The 15982-nt window shown below is 42.5% G+C and overlaps 1 protein-coding gene across 4 annotated transcripts in view; it reads left to right on the plus strand.

Moving 5' to 3' along the window:
* The window catches only part of MAML3 (mastermind like transcriptional coactivator 3), a 459812-nt gene that overhangs the window by 94482 nt on the left and 349348 nt on the right, over positions 1-15982 (plus strand). The window lies entirely within an intron of this gene.

Consider the following 15982-nt stretch of genomic DNA (forward strand, 5'->3'; position numbering starts at 1 on the left):
TCTAGAATGAGGTTAATAATACCTACTTCAAGGCCTGAGGATCTAATTAAATAATGTATGTAAAATGCAGATAGCACAGTGCCTGCCACATAGCAAAAGTTTAATGAATGACAGTTATTACAGTTATGGTAAAAATACTAAGATGAATGTTCCAGTGACTCACTAGTAAACCACAGAAGCATTTCATTTTCTGGAACTCAAGTTATTTAGCAACCTCTCCTACTGATCAGGAATAAAAACAAGTAAATATTGTACAATTGAGGAAGTAAGCAAAAAAGCCTCTAAATGACCAATGTCTACTCAGAAATTTATGTCCTAGAACTATGCATTCCCTTCACAGGGGTGCTTTCCCAGTTTTTATGCACTTCTTGTCTTGTTTGATCCTATGTATCTATACTTTACACATGATTTTTAAGAACTGTGACAACTGATTTCTAAGCCTGTGGCAGATTAGATACAAACTGGAAAGGAGCAAACTGGAAGGGAAAAGAACCAGTAGAGGCAGATCCATGTTAGGCAGACTCAGTAACTTTCCGTAAAAGGGAAGCCCATTGAAAGCAGGCAGAAAACTCTTAAGAGCGCAGAAATTCAGAGCTATGTAGTGGATGGCAGTGATCCTTAAACCCTAGCGTGTTTCAACGCACCCTGTTAAAACACAGATTGCTTGGCCTTTCCCCAGGAGTGTCTAAGTTAGAAAGATATTATATTCGAAATAATGAATTAAAAAAAAAACTCGTTTTTGTCTGTAAAGAGGGGACATTCAACTCTCCAGAAGAGCTGGCTGTCCACAGTGATGCATTGCCCGAGACTCTGGGATAGCCCCACCTGCTTGGTGTTGTTACAGTGGGAGTGGGGGAAGGTATCTGTTCCCACTTGACAGTGCTATTTATGATTTTGGGGAGGTATCTGTGTTTGTGTGATTGCTCTGCTTCCTCCTCCTCTTCTTAGTGACTTTCTAGACAAAAAGACTTCACAGATGTTTTTTCTGCCACACCAACTGTTTGATTCAACTTAGCTCTCATAAATAGTTGAGCGTGTTTCAGTAACAGTGTCAAAACACTGGGCTCTGTGGCAGTTGCAATATACAGGCACCATATTGTCCTGCTCTTTTCAGCTCCTCTTGCCAGTTAGTGGCACTTTCTGCCAACACCAAATAAAGTCTAAGGAACAAGTAAGTCGTGGACTAAGGTGACTGTGAAAGAGGCAACGGCCTTTCTCTTGAGTCCCATGTGCATTCTGAACATCAGATTTTTAAATTTTTCATTAAATAGGAGGAAGAGAAGTCTTTGTTGGCAAAGGTTATTACTGGCCACGGTTGCATTTCAGTGCCTGAGTCTTGTTACTTTCTTTGCACTGACATTTTGGAACTCTTACGAGGTGGTGCACGTTGATCACGTTTCGATTACAGCCCTTGTTTGGAATTCTCTCATAGCAGACCTTTGAGAGCAGCAGTTTGTTTTCTTGCTGATCTTAGAGGTGTCTGAGTGCTGACTTCTTCCTATGTCGGGGCAGTGTGTTTTTTAACTAGAGAGAGAATGCAGTCTTCCGTGTCGTGGTCAGGGGATTACTCTCATTAGGCAGATCTCTCTTATGATAAATCTCCCTGGTGCACTGAGCTGTTTAACTTACTTAGGGACGGTGTTTTCTTTTGGGTCCTGTTCTGGGGGAAGGTGATGACTGTTCCCAGGGTGTTCACTGAGAAATGAAATATAGCTCTAGAGTTTGGTGCTGATGGTTGAAGGAGTAGGGGGAAAAAGGCGGGGAGATGAGTAGAGCTCTGAAAATTCTCTCTGCATGTGAGTGCCACGTAGGTATCCCCTTCAGATGTGCATGCCATATTGTTACTATTGAGGACACAAAATCTGAGCTGTCATCTTCCTTGATGATAACTTGGAATAAAGACAAAATTTTCTGGGACCACAGTTGCTTATTCTCCTTACTTGTTTAGCTGAGCAGATTATTCTCTGCTGATATCATTGAATTTCAGCTAGAACCTGAACCTTCTGGCTGAAATCCAGTGCCATGTGGAGTTAGATTTCTATTTACACGTGATCACACAGATCATTGCATTAATACTGTAATTAGGAATAGGTCAGACCTTTTGCTTCCATTATGAATAGCACAAAATATTCATTATCTGCATTTAAATAGATTCTATATATTTAAGAATGTCAGAATATCATTTGTAACAGTGATAGTTAGGCAGTGGCTATTCAGAATTGTTTCATAGCATAACATAGGATCAGACCCTCTCTGTAGCAGAAATCCATAAAATAAGTAAGACTTTCATTTTCCTTTTAATTTAGTATCTGGCTTTGAAATGGCTTTCTTTGCATTTACTGTGACTGGCCATGTCAGCACTGATCTAATGTCTGCCCAAAGAAATCTTCATAATGTTTTCTAGGATCTGTGTTACTGAGCTGTATCAGAGGCAGGGTCTGAGTGTTAAGTTAGCCCATTTTGGTTCACAGTTTTTACTTTGATTTTAGTCTTGTGCTAATGATGTCTGTGACTTCTAATGGCTTTTCTGTCCCTTTTCTTTGAAGCCCTTGCAAATCCAAGCTAGACTCTTCCAGACTTAATATACATAAAAATTGATATTGCTTCATAGATCACATCATGTATCAAAAATTTGAGTTCTAAATATAGTAAATATGTTGTTGGAGAAAAATGCTTTTATCTACGTTTTAAATGCTTCTTACCTTTCAGTTTGAAGAGGTGTATATTTGATTTTGCCATTGCAGTGCCACAGAAACCATGACAATTTCTGCAAAACAAACAAATCCTTTTTTTTTCTTTTCTCTTTAGCAGATCTTTAATTCTTACAGACACATATAAGATCACCAAGGTCCACTTTTACTCCACCCTTCCTTATAAAGGTTGACTCCTTTCGTGAGCAATATACTAATACAAATTTATAAAATTGAACCTGTATCAGACGGTCTTCTGGTTCAGATGTAGTATTCCCTGTATTTATTATTCATCCATTCTTTATGCTTTTATTTTATAATACGGATTTATATTATTTCCTTAATAATCAGATCCTGAGAATGTCAGGGCATTTCTTTTCTCCTTTGATCTGCATCCCATCCCTGTTGGCAAATGTTCAGAAACTATGCATTGTTTTGGAACTATGCATTATCAGATTTTAAAGACTTTTCCATCCATAAGCATGCTATGGAGTAGGGCAAAGTAATTTCCTTCAGGGAGAGGAATACAACTCTGCCACCCACCATTCCTTCAGAAAGTGTTGACTGCGTTCCTGACTCTATTCCCATGACTGTGCTTATCTGCTACCTACTATGTTCCTGTGAATGTGCAAGGGGTACTACAGCAATTCAGAAAGTTGTTTTTCTTTATTTGCAAGCTTAAAATCACCCTTAAAGCTTTTTTATAAAATAATGATAACTATTTCTTTGTAGTCGCCAACTCCTTTTTTGTCGTTCAGTTGCTCAGTCGTATCCAACTCTTTGCGACCCCATGGACTGCAGCACTCCCAGGTATCCCTGTCTCCTTGTCCAACTCCTTTTAGACAAATTTAAACAATGAAAATGTGGGCTTCCCAGGTGGTGCTAGTGATAAAGAACCTGCCTACCAATGCAGGTGCTGCTGCGGCTGCTGCTAAGTCGCTTCAGTCGTGTCCGACTCTGTGGGACCCCATAGCAGATGATGCAGGTACAATTGCTGATCAGGAAGATGCCCTGGAGAAGAGAATGGCAACCCACTCCAGTATTCTTGCCTGGAGAGCTCCATGCACAGAGGAGCCTGGTGGGCTATAGGCCATAGGGTCACAAAGAGTCGGACACGACTGAAGCAACTTAGCATGCACGCACAGAAATAATGGCAGTTGTTCTAGAAAGCACTGAATCCTGATTCTGCTCTCCCGTTAGAATTTCTATGCAATAAGTCAAATCACAGTGAGGAGAGTAATCTTCACCTGGACCATAGTGTCGTTCAGCATTTGAAGTAGAACGGGTGATATAACCAGCGTTTTACATACAAGAGGCAGCCTTCTCCAGACAAAGCACATCCCCAGACTCTTCTTTCATTTCTCTCAAACCTGTTCTCATTTTTTCTTCTGTTTGTCTTTCCTAACTGTACTTGGATTTTTTTTTTAATTGAGTCAATAACACGAAGATCCATGTTTAAACACAAAGGATTAATTTAGAAGAACAAGTCGTTTTTATGAAAATATCCACTGTCTTTTTTTTTTAAACCACAACAAAATTGTAAAGCAAATAAAATGCTCAATAATAGGGGAATAGGAAAACTAAAATAACAGAATTCCAGAAAGCTATGACATGGTAGATTGGGTACTATGCTGAAACAGGGAAACATGAAATAACATAAAATTGACAGGCAGAATACAAATTCCGTGAATATATATATTATCAACAATGCCGTATGTATGTGTATGTATGTATTTGTATATATTATATATAATCCATTTCATGTCTAATATCTATCTACCCATTCATTGACCAAAATCAAGCAGAAATAATGAAAGAATTACATTAAATATTAGATTATTTTTCTTACCAAAGTAACTTAAATCAGTAAAAAAAATACCCTAAAGTTGAAGTATCACTTCCAACACATGAAGTGTTTTAGGGAAAACAAAAGTCTATTTTACTTTTTAAAAGAATCATACTTTTTCCCTTTTCTTTTCCACTGTATGTTGATATTTAATTTTAAAAGGTACGGTTCTGATTTCTCAGATGAATAAAATAAAGCTTCTCCAGAAATCCATACTCTGGTTTTTAAGAAAGATATTAAAAAAAAAAAATTAGAGTAACTTTACCTTTAATTGGAGGTTAGGCTTCCATCAACCTCAACCATCTGGAACTGGGAAGAGAGTTTAAAAAAAAACCAAAAATAAACATTGCAAATAAACTCAGGGAGTAGTAGTAGGGGGAAACCCTTTACAATTAACCCTGGAGATGGTATAAAGCCACCCTGAGATCCTCAGCAAACCAACCAAGTGGAAAATAAGAAAGCAAACTGGAAACAGCGTGAAAGCAGGAAGTGCAGAAAGGAGGAAAAGAAGAAATATAAAAGGACCTGGAGGTGTGGCAGTTTGGAGTCATCTCATGGGAAGTCATTTAATTGTGGAGTCACCTAATGCAGGGGCAGAGAGCGCAAGTGAGTTTAATACTCCCCTCAAAGGTAATTGAATAGCAACCTTTTATTACTAATAATATTCATGCTGCTAAGTCACTTCAGTCGTGTCCGACTCTGTGCAACCCCATAGATGGCAGCCCACTAGGCTCCTCTGTCCCTGGGATTCTCCGGGCAAGAATACTGGAGTGGGTTGCCATAATGAGTATCCTATAAAAGAAACATCAAGGAAATGATATTTTCTGTTTAAGAATATGTAAATGTAAGTATGTCATGCTTTAGAAAGATTTCCATCAAAACAGCTTTTACTTCAATGACTCAGCTTCACTCTCTGATAATTCAACTATGTGGATACCATATATTTTAAAAGCAAGATAAAATCCCATGGGAAGAGGAGCCTGGCAGGTTATAGTCCATGGAGTTGCAAAGAGTTGGATACAACTGAGCACGCACCCACAAACACACACACACACAGTGTTATCTTAACCATTACCTTAGAACAATCTTTTGCTGACCAAGAGGATGTTCCTTAGACTTCTTGTCTTAATGCCAATAAATTCACTGATTTTTCCTCTTCCTATAATTTCAGGGAGAAAAAGCTTCTGGCAATTGTCCCTGGAATCTGCATCAGTCTTCTGGGGGCACATTTTGTTTTGGTTTTCTAGGACATGGTTTTTATTCATTGTGATTTCTTTTTTCAAGAGAAGAACTTTTCAATTGGACTTTTATTAACATGTAGTTTTACCATCTCATGCTCTGATGTTTGAATATTAAATAGCTCCTACATGGCCTGAAGGTGAGAAGGCCGCTGATGTTGAAAAAGCAAGTCAAGGAGATATTCTAGATATTTTACCACATCCTAACTCTGTGTTGAAGAGCCCTGAATTTTGAGCCAGATCTCTTGGGTTTAAATCCTGGATCTGTTACTTACTAGCCTTAGGATCCTAGGGTAAGTTTCTAATTTCTCTAATCGCTAGTTTCTACATCCAAAAAACAGGCCTTATGTAATAGGGCTGTTGGGATAATCCATTTATTTTTAAAAAAAACTTTTTATTTTTAAAATATTTATGTTTATTTATTTATTTGGCCGAGCCAGGTCTTAGTTGCGGCATGCGGCATCTTTAGTTGTGGCATGTGGGATCTAGTTCCCTGACCAGGAATCAAGCCCAGGCCTCCTGCATTGGGAGTGCAGGCTCTTAGCCAGTGAACCACTAGGGAAGCCGGTAATCCATTCAAAGTGCTTAGCTTTAGTGTCCACACATAGTCAGCTCGCAATAATCAGAAGCTCTTACTAGTACTCTGAAGTGGAAACCCACTCTAGGATTTTTGCCTGAGAAATCCCATGGACAGAGGAGTCTGATGAGCTACAGTCCATGGGGTCGCAAAGAGTCAGACATGAATTAGCCACTAAACCACCACCACTACCACCACCAATATTACTCCCTGGTTTGTTTCTATGGCCACAACATGATTGAATTTTTTCTTAATGACCCAAGAAGACTTTGAAAAGAAAACCAACATTAGCTGAAGGTGTACTGGGTGTGCCAGGCTTTCTAGGACTTGGGTCAGGACACTCAGAGAGTTCTTGGGAAACGCAGGTTTAGAGAAGTGATCTCTGATTATGAGCACAGTTTGTTTGCTGAAGTGAAGGCATCATGTAGCACTGGAAGCTGTGGACACCTGGAGTAGATGCCCCAGTGATTTCCAGAAGTTTCCGTATTACCCTTCAAATAGCGTCTTGGGTCCCCTTTCTTTTCTGTCAGAGTCTCCTTACTTTTTTTTGGGAGGGGTGGGTGTGGTGATGAGTAGTATATGGGATTTTAGTTCGCCCACCAGGGCTGGAACCTGCATCCCCTGCAATGGAAGCTTGGAGTCTCGGCCGCTGGACGACCATGGAAGTTCCATCATCTCCTCACTTCTAATGCCACGTGGACCTGCTGCTGCAACTGATTCTGATTCTCCTTTTCTCCCTGCCTTGTCCCTTTCTGTCTCCTCTGCTCTCTTTCCTGTCTCCTCTGCTGTCTTTCACCAGCTCTCAGTTCCTAGGCTTTTCAATAAAAGGGTTGGTCTCTGATAGACCCTGGAAGCCAGTCAATGGATTTCTTTCTATTCTACAGCTAACTGGGCCTCTGGGTGACAGTAAAAGGCCTTGGGCTAGGGCTTGTCCCTGGTACTTAGTGTCCTGCCTGGCCCAGGGTGGGTGTTCAGCAGCAGCTTGATGAAAGAGCCCATGACATGTAATTGTGGAACTTTGTTTACATGTCATGGAAGGCTCAGAGGTTATAATTTTTTTTTTTTCCCTCCAAGGAGGTGGTGGGATATGTGTGTCATAAGTTCCTTTTGAATCTGAGATTTTCCCAGAATTCTAAAGGATCTAGAAAGCTGGGATGCAGGATAAGCAAAATATAGGTGGTGTTCTGATTTACAGGTTGTCATTCAGACAGCTGATCAGTGACCAAAACCCAACAACCTTAAAAAAAAAGAATAAACAAACAAATGGGTAAACAAAACAATAAGAAAACCATCCCCAGGGGGCTATCTAAGTAAGAGACAAACATTCTCACGACTCTGGGATCTCTCACATTAGTATTGATGGTTTATCAAAAATATACTAAGCCTGCCTGCTGCTGCTAAGTCGCTTCAGTCATGTCCAACTCTGTGCGAACCCATAGACGGAAGCCCACCAGGCTCCCCCGTCCCTGGGATTCTCCAGGCAAGAACACTGGAGTGGGTTGCCATTTCCTTCTCCAATGCATGAAAGTGAAAAGTGAAAGGGAAGTCGCTCAGTCGTGTCTGACTCTTAGCGACCCCATGGACTGCAGCCTACCAGGCTCCTCCGTCCATGGGATTTTCCAGGCAAGAGTACTGGAGTGGGGTGCCATTGCCTTCTCCGAAGCCTGCCTAGAACAAGCCAATTAATATCATCCTAATATACCCACCGAATTACAGCATTTTTGATGATCTGAGTTGTGAACGTGCCACCCCTCTTATTTTAAATCACTTAATTTTAACGAATAAATGAGGTATGTGGCGGGGGGTGGGGGGGCGGTAAGGACAGAATGTCAATAACAAATTCTTGAGTGAGAAGGGACTTTAGAGCCCATGTGGTCTGACCTAAATAATACAGGAATTCCTTCCACAGAATCCCTGACAGATGGTCATCCACTTGTGTTTTGAATACTTTTTAGTGTCAGGAAATGTGTTATTTTAAGAGGCAGTGTATTTCATTGTTGGACAGGTTTAAAAGTTAGAAAATAATGTTTTCACACATCAAGCCAACATTTCTATCCTTCTAACTTCTATCCACTGATCCTAAAATATTTATTTGATATTATACTGTTGTATTTTAGCTTGGGTTGACTAAAAAACTGTCAAGTATTTGTTGAACACCTAAGTGGATACCCCTTACTGGTTGGTGCTGCAAGGACCCTGAAGGTTCCCAGGTGGTCCCTGCCTGGGGGGAACCCAAGACAAACACATACTAAAGTAACTGACAAGGGATCATCAGAGAACTGAAGTTTTCCCTTTACTGTCTTGGGTATGGACGTCTTAAGGAAAGAAGTTAAGACTAGCAAGTAAGCCTTGAAATACAAGTATGAGGTTCCCAGGCAGCAAAGGCATGAAAACAGGAGAGAGGCATAGAAGTTTAGACGAAAAAAGAGATACAGAGGATAATAATGGAAATTAAGTTAAATAAGAAGGTTATGGTGGAACTTGAAAGCTCTAAAAAGCTCTTGAAAGCTCTAAAGGAGTCTAGACTTCTAATTAATCACATCACATCTTCCACGACTTTTTCAAATCATAAAAGCAATAACACGCCTGTAATGAAAAGGAAAATAACACAGAAATGTCTTAATTAAAACATGGTGGTGGTGGCGGGGGGGAAGGACTTATCTTTCTACTCTCCTGCCCTTTCCCTCAACCTAGCCACAGTTTTCACTGCTTGGTGTGTATTCCAGGACTTGCAAACCATGAACCATGAGCTAAAATGGCCCCACCATCTGTTTTGGCGTGGCACATAGGCTAAGAATTATTTTTACATATTTAAGAGGTTGAAAAGAATTCCAAAGAAGAATGGTATTTTCTGAGAAGTGAAAACTGTCTGAAATTCATATGTTAGTGTCCACAAATAAAGTGCTGAATTTTGTCAATAAGAAGTTTCTGGAAAATTTTCTCTCTCATTGTATAAGTTTCTACAGAAGAGCCTTGCTCTTTCTTTTTGGTCCCCCAAACCTAGACTATTAACTAAATGCCCTTTTGCTGGTCCTGGTCTATACTTTCAAAAAAGTTTATAAATGTAGTTTATGGTGCTCTGTTTTGTTTAGAAAAGTAGGCTCGCAGGAGCCATTTATGGCAAATCTTAGATATGAAACAAGTAAATAAATAAGAAACACTGTTGGTGGTGAGGGCCAATGGCAGACAGAGTCTTGAAGCTACACGGCCAAGAGGAGAACCCAAGGATCCGGGAGTGTGGTCCCTTCATTGATACAGGGGGAAAGTGATGTGCTCCCAGCCTGGACTACCTGAATTCAGTCGGGGATGGAAGCCAGATGGAGCCAGAAGAACAGTCCAGGGGGCAGGTCAACTGAAGGAAGCAAGGTGGGGAGCAGTCAGAGGTGCCCCCACTTCTAGGTTGGGGCCGTGGAACACGTGAAGGATGTTGAAAAGGACTTTTTGCAAAGCTGAGGGTCAGACTTGCTGACTTCGGGGCGCTCCATCCGACTCTAACAACCAGGAGCGCTGGCGGTTGGTGCCGACAGCCCATGTTGCTGTCTGAAGCATGTGTTCTCCCTCACTGGGCATTTGCGTCTTGCACAATTGACGTGGTAAGATAAAACTTTCACATTTTGAGTGAGGGGTGTTCTAATTGCCTCTGTGTAGCTGTCTGTATACAACTCACAGATGATGTCCATTAAGTTGATCCTGGATATTTGGGTTCATGTTAAAACATCGACTGGAAAAGAATTGGGACAGATTGATCATCAGTTTCTTCTCTATGATGGGGAAATAGTTGTAGGTTTAAGAATATTTTGAGGGAAGGAGCCTCTCATTATAAAAAAAAAAAGTGTGTGAGATTTTCAAGGGACGCTTGTAGACGTCACTTCTAGCACCCCTGCCCCACTGACGAGATTTTCGCACACAGGGTAGGGTGATTCATGGCAGAGTTGTGGGTAGAGCTTTAGTGCCCACGCACAACACAGGTGTGTTCTGTCAGTGTGAGCTTCTGGGAAAAGAGGCAAAGTCTCCCTGCTGTGCTCTAACGAGAGTAGTAGCCGGATGCCCCATAGCAGCTCCACCTTGTGGATTGTATCTTGGTGGTGAGTCCCTACAACTACTTTTCAGAGTATCCTCAGCTAATACTCATTTCTGTGTCAAAATGCTAGACAGGAAGTTAGAGGTGGGTATATTTAGGCTTTCATTTGATGTAAGTTTGAACCATTTCTGGTTTTTTTTTTTTTTTTTTTTTTGATGGGTTTTACTCCTGCCTCCCAATACTAATTTTTTCCCTTAACCCATTTGGTGAAAAACACCAGATAAAGGGATCACAAAGTAAGAGGAATGTCAGTAGAATGACATTTCAACTCTGAGACAGTAGCAGAAATTAACACACAAGGATGAGGCATCCATAAATATATGAGGGAGACCTCACTGTTACTCAGAGAATTGCTTGGTTCTAGAGGCCCAATGGGGAAGCCCTGGACTTGAAATTAGGAAGCCTGGTTCTCATTTCATCACGTCCACTGGCTTGCTCTGTGACCTTGTGTAAGCTGGGAGACTCCACTGTTCCCCAGTTCTGGAATAAGAATATCACAATTTAACATTCCAAGTGGGTAGTTTGGGAATAAAAAGCAGACTATTTGGAAAACACTTTTGAGCATCCTTGAAGATGAGCAGTGTTTGAATTTTCAGCATTACTAGTGTTCTGTTTGGAGAAGGCAATGGCACCCCACTCCAGTACTCTTGCCTGGAAAATCCCATGGACGGAGGAGCCTGGTAGGCTGCAGTCCTTGGGGTTGCAAAGAGTTGGACACAACTGAGCGACTTCACTTTCACTTTCATGCATTGGAGAAGGAAATGGCAACCCACTCCAGTGTTCTTGCCTGGAGAATCCCAGGGGCGGTGGAGCCCGGTGGGCTGCCGTCTATGGGGTCACACAGAGTCGGACACGACTGAAGCGACTTAGCAGCAACAGCAGCAGTGTTCTGTTCAATGTGTGAAGACTTGGTGAAGACTCACTAGATATTTTTTGCCTAAAATGAATCAAGCTATACCTCCTGACCCATTGCTTTTATAATCATCCTGGCACCTTTAATATGGTTTGTAACTTAGTGCCTATTTGGGGAGAAATCATGGATTTTGTTAGTGACATTGTTTCTTGGCCTTACTGTAGAAAAGGATAATAACATAGATATTTTCGTCATTAACATAGCATTTTTGCTATGCTTTCAGAAAAGTATAACTTTAACTTTCATTAATTGTATGGACTTTTTTTTTCCCAATGAAAGGGAATTTCTGGGATCTGACTGAACACCCAGAGTAAAAGAAATGTGGATTGGTAAAATGCTATTCTATACCAGGTGGCTCAGTAAAGAATCTGCCTGCAATGTGGGAGACACAGGAGATGCAGGTTCGATCCCTGAGTCGGGAAGATCCCTTGGAAAAGGAATGGCAAGCCAGTCCAGTGTTCTTGCCTGGGAAATCCCATGGATAGAGAAGCTGGCGGGCTGCAGTCCATGGAGTCACAAAGAGTCAGACCCAACTTAACGACCAAGCACAGCACACACACCACACTAGTCCTTCACCGTCAGGTTTTTCCCGTGTAGAGTAAAATTCCGTGGATACTGGATAAAAGTTTCGTTTTCCCCGGGATAATGTAATCAAGTGTCAAAGAGGATTGTTAATAAAGGCGATTTTACCTTAGCAGTGATTCTGAATGAGTTGTGGGCTCTTAATCAAACTATGCTTTCTCTCCCTCGTGTGTAGAATCACTGCTAGATGGAGTCCGTTTATACCTGTGAGCTTTTGTAACCCAGGGCTGAGGATCCCTAGACCCTGAGGAGTCCTGAGTTACAGACACTCAGGTCAGCCCAAGAAGGAGAAGCTGAAAATGTCCTCATGCAGCTATTAGGAGACAGAGTTGTGTTCAGAGGAGCCCGCGCCAGTGGAGCAGATTTTGAGAACCTGGTCGTTGACAGGAGATTGTACAGCTGCACCCCGAGCAGTAGGTGTCACTCTAGTCAGTGGCTTTTACTGCTCAGAGCTCAAGGGGTTAATTGGGTCTGGTTTATTTGGGTGGATAGAGGTCCATCTGTGTCCTCTGGGCTGCGTGTCCTTGTCTCTAGGGGCCTGGGTGGACACCAGTGAAAGGCTCCAGTCCATGCTGAAAGGCACCATTTTTCTCTAAGAAGGAAAGAAAGACACTCTCCCATCTGTAGTTTCGAGGCTGTTTGATATGATGGGGTGGGTTGAGTTTACATGGGTAAGGAGGTGAGATAATCCTTCTAAAGTCTGGTGGGGGACCTGGGATGGAGGGGAAGGGAAAATTCTATTAAGAGAAATGAAAGAAGGGACAGCGGAATACATTTCCTTGTTGTTATTGGCCCTGGGCCCTGTTATATCCAGGCAGTGTGAGCTTTCAGAACTTCTATGGGCATCCTTCTCAGAAATTTCCCTTTTACCACAAAGGAAGCAAAGCAAAAAAAAAAAAAAAAAAATCTCTCTCTAGCAGAGATGTACTTCTCTTTTGCCACTTACCACTCCAGAAAGTTAATTCTCAAATGCTAAAATGGAATTTAGGATTTAGAAGGAGCTACTGTTGACTAATTAAAAAAAAAATTCCTGGGATTACATAGCCAATTGCTTTTTCAAGTACACCCAATTTTCCTTTTCCTTTTCTAGTAGCACCCTGGTGTGAAAACAAAATAAAACCGAGGAAACCCACTGGACAGTTTTAGATTCCTCTTATCTCCTTTTATTTTTTTTTGCCTAGAGAACCCCATCTATTTCCCCACCCACCACCCAGGCAGCACAGTGTCGTTTGTCCTTTTAAAAAAATACATGAAGGCTTTCTGTATATGATTTATATCCAGATATTCATTAAAAATAACTCCTGTCCAGTCTCCGCTCTCCCCGCCCCGTGCCTGCCGGTTGGTTGTAGTTAACACCCCGATTAAGCCTTGTTCCTAATGGTGCAATATGTTAAGCTCAGACTGCTCTCTTTCTCTCCACCCCCCTCCCCCCTTTTCTGTCTCCCTCTGAGCTAGTGGCTTGTTTTAAACCATCCGCACGCTCGCAGGAGCCAGGTGGCGTCGCTTCCTGCCTCCCCTGCTCGCTGTTGCTAAGTGAGAGGCACCAGATCACACGTAAAGCTGAACCAATAGCATCCTGACCCCCATAGGCTGGTAAAAGCCGAAGAAAAGAGACTCCCACCGTGTTGTCGGTGGCCGGCGGGTCCTCCTCCCCCTCCCACTCCCCTCCCACCTTTTCTTTTCCAACAGGAAGGGGAGGCGGTGAGGGAGCCGAGCCGGCAGGAGGAAGAGGGAAGAAAGAAGATGGGGGAGGTGAAGCCTCCTATGCCTCGCTGTACTTGAGATAAATGCCATTTTTTTCTTTGTGGAGAAAAGGAACGGGCGCTTCTCTTGAGCAATCACAGACGGGCAGTTATGCGGCTTTCTGCCCCCAAACTGCCTGTGTTGTCAAAGCTCAAACTCTGAATAAGACGTCCGTCGAACTGAGTATCTGCCCCGCTTCCTCCTCTGTCTCTCCCCCTCTCTCCATCACTGTGAATCTTTTAATCCCGACAGTTTTGCAGATCTTGGCACCCTCTGTTTATTCTTCCTCTTCACCTCTCCATTTCCTGTCTCCCAGGATTCTCCCAGTCCAGAATGCCTTTCCCTCAATGTACAAGTGAGCAGAGGATATTTTATCAGATCGTCCTAGGGAACAAGCAAGAGAGAAGGAATATTTATAAAGGCAATTAAAATGAAAATCCGCCCGCCCCGTTAAGAATGTCATCGTCTTTGGCAAGGTCTGTGCAAGCACAAAGTGAAATGAAAGGCTGCTCTTCACTGGATAACTGCCAGTGGAGACACCCAGAGGTATAGTTGCCAGTATAGAGAGGAAATGACCTTTCTCCTATAATTACCTAGATATTTTGGGTAGCATCAGACCCAAGTTACCTGGGTAATTATGGCTGTGTAGATCTGACCTCAGAACCAAACAGATTCCAGTGAAGTTCTCCGTGGAAATTTTTGCTGTCTTTGGTGATAAGAATGGCAAAGGCATCCATTGCTTTTGCAACCAGGTGAAGTCCAGATACAGGGGGAACTTCCTTTGGTTCTTTTGTCTGATAGGTTCTAATTTCTCCCGACCTTTTGGAGGTGGCTTATTATTTGGGTGCTCATGTGCCTTTGGAAAAAATAACCTGTGTTTATTTCTCAGTCAAGAGTGTTGTGGTTTCCTGTAAGCTATTCTTGGATCTGCTTGTGTTTTAGGGGGATATCAAAAGGACGATACTCGTGGTTAAAACTGCCCATTTCCCTCAAGAAATGGTCCTTTCATACTTGAAATACTTTCTGGGCCAGAAATCCAGTCTCCTTATTCAGTATCATACAGAAAAGTGATCATTATCCTCCCACTCCACCTGCTTTTTTCCAGCCTTTCTACTAATTTTTGTCTTTGTGTCTTTTTTTTTCTTTGAAACAATGCTAAAATGGTTTCATACAGGGCAGCATGGGAGATCAGATTAACCGAAAGGGAATTATCAGTGAAAAACCTTCATGAATGCCAAGTAATTGCAATGTTTTTTTCTTTTTAAGAGTTCACCTTTTTCTTATTATCATGAGGTAAAAAAACAGTCTATACATTCCCACATATCCTATTTAAAGCTACAATTCCTAGATAATCTGCAGACATCATTTCACTCACTTTCAGTCTCCTTCAGGCTTTCCTAGTAGCAGGAGAAGGCAATGGCACCCCACTCCAGTACTCTTGCCTGGAAAATCCCATGGATGGAGGAGTCTGGAAGGCTGCAGTCCATGGGGTCGCTGAGGGTCGGACACGACTGAGCGACTTCACTTTTCACTTTTCACTTTCATGCATTGGAGATGGAAATGGCAACCCACTCCAGTATTCTTGCCTGGAGAATCCCAGGGACCGGGCACCCTGGTGGGCTGCCGTCTATGGGGTCGCACAGAATCAGACACGACTGAAGTGACTCAGCAGCAGTATCGCAGAAGGTAAAGCATCTGCCTGCAATCCAGAAGACCTGGGTTTGATCCCTTCGTCGGGAAGATCCCTCTGGAGAAAGAAATGGTAACCCACTCCGGTATTCTTACCTGGAGAGTTCCATGGCACACTACAGCCCATGGGGTCGCAAAGAGTTGGACACGACTAAGCGACTAACACACACACCAGGTTAAATTAGAACTATTTACAGGTAGCCCAAGGCTCAGATCTGAGTGAAACCTTCATCTTTGTGCCCAGTTTTGGAAGGGAGACACAGTGACAAAGCTTCAAAAGTGGCCAGAGGTGTTAAAAGGGGGTGGGGGAACAGGCCTTCTGTCCTGTAGAACTGCCTTGCCCCTCATTTGGTCAGTGAGTTAATATTGTTAGCTGCTATTCAGTTACTGCTTGCCTGTTTTATGTTCAGTCCTGTGCTGAGAGTTTTGAGCTGGAAACACAGCACCTGCCAGGTCCATCTCAGTGCCTCCCGCTCTGGGTTACAGCCGCCTTGGCTTTAGCGCCTTCATTGTTCAGACACAGGCGGCATGCTTCAGCCATGTCAACCTGCCAGGGACCAGCGCTCCCGCTTCCTGCTTCCCTCCTCTTTGATCCTGCTCTTCACATCCCTGGGTCCCCGCCC

This window comes from Bos javanicus, chromosome 17, assembly GCF_032452875.1.
Source record: "Bos javanicus breed banteng chromosome 17, ARS-OSU_banteng_1.0, whole genome shotgun sequence".
In the NCBI taxonomy this organism is placed as follows: Eukaryota; Metazoa; Chordata; class Mammalia; order Artiodactyla; family Bovidae; genus Bos; species Bos javanicus.